Below are 1,507 nucleotides of genomic sequence, written 5' to 3'. Positions count from 1 at the left end.
CTGTGGAGCCTCTGCATTACATAAGATCATAGGTGGAATCCTGAACAGCATCCAGAATCTTCTGGGGTGGAAAATTTCCACTTGAAAGGGCAAGCAGACCAGCGTGGAACAGCCAGAAGAACAGAAGATACTTCTTGAAAGAAAGACTGACAGGAAAAGTACAAAACAATTTAGGCAGACCAACTGATGACTACTAGAACAAACAAGAGGCTCGCCTACGAGACAGCAAGCAAGTGGTCGGATCCCCTCAAGGCAAACTTCCTTCTAAGACTAAGACTCAATGGGAATACATGTTCGTCACCAATAAGGGGGGAAATAGCCATGAACCTGCGAGCTAAGCCCTACAACGTTCTAAAGCATCCTGTGAACCTGGCTGGAAACCTGGTTGTGTGGCAGATTTTGTGGCAAGACCTGGGGACTCTTGAACCCAGAGTCAGTGACATAACCACAGAGGACTAGAGTGGAGAGTGAAGCATCCAAAGGATAAGAAGAGAAGGCACACACATAAGTACACCCTCACTTCCAGATAATACCCACTTGATCTGGCTTCAATGACTGGATGATCAGAGCTCAACCAGAAGAAGAAAGAAGTGGAAAAAAAGAGCAATCTGATACAATTTGATGAACTTGACCTACACCTATGGAAGCAGTAGCTCAAAAGAGGAAACAAGACTTCACAGCAAGGAACAGTCCCACCCCCTCCATACACGGAGTGGACAGGGATGGGCAACTTGGACATTGGCTACACACAATGTGTGTGTGGGGGGGGGGAGGGGTTTTACAAAGGCAAGAAGTGACTGGCTTACAAGCTTTCAAGAGGGAGCCTAGACCCAGAGGGTGTGAATGAAGGTAGACTCTCCACTAAGTAGTATCCAATATGTCTGGGTGGGCTGATGAAAGGAGATGCAGATAGGTCTCTTGCGATACAATAGTGAATAACTGTTATCAGCACTGATTATAAGAGCTGGAAATGCAAAGGTAGACATTTTGAGGCAAAAGGAGGGGAGTGATTAACTTTGTAGTCTAGGAGCAGAGGTCCCTGGGACCATCAAGGGAGAAAAGCGGAGAGCGGAACCCTACCCAGAGAAGCAGTGATGCCAAAGATGGAGGCAGAGACGATGACATGGAGAGGTGGAGCAGCTGGGGACTTTGAATCCAGAGAGGGAGAAGGGATATGTGCTGATGACCAAAGGGCAGGCTTGCAGGGTATATACCCTTTGGTTGATTGATGATACATGGAGGGGATTGTAACCATGGCAAGGAAATTATATACAACAGGATGAATGTAAAGCTAATGCTCTCCCATATAAACTATCATATAATTCACAATAAAGCATTAAAAAAAGAAAGAAAGAAAAGAAATTGAATGATAAACATATGTAGAAAATCATCAAAATAGAAAAAACTAAACCCACTGCCATTAAGTAGATTCTGACTTACAACAACCTATGTTGGTTTTCTGAGATTAAAAATTTTCATAGGAGCACAAAGTCTCATCTTTCTCCCA

Source organism: Chrysochloris asiatica, unplaced genomic scaffold (assembly GCF_000296735.1).
Source record: "Chrysochloris asiatica unplaced genomic scaffold, ChrAsi1.0 scaffold00127, whole genome shotgun sequence".
Taxonomy (NCBI): domain Eukaryota; kingdom Metazoa; phylum Chordata; class Mammalia; order Afrosoricida; family Chrysochloridae; genus Chrysochloris; species Chrysochloris asiatica.
Note: the sequence above shows the minus strand (reverse complement) of the source record.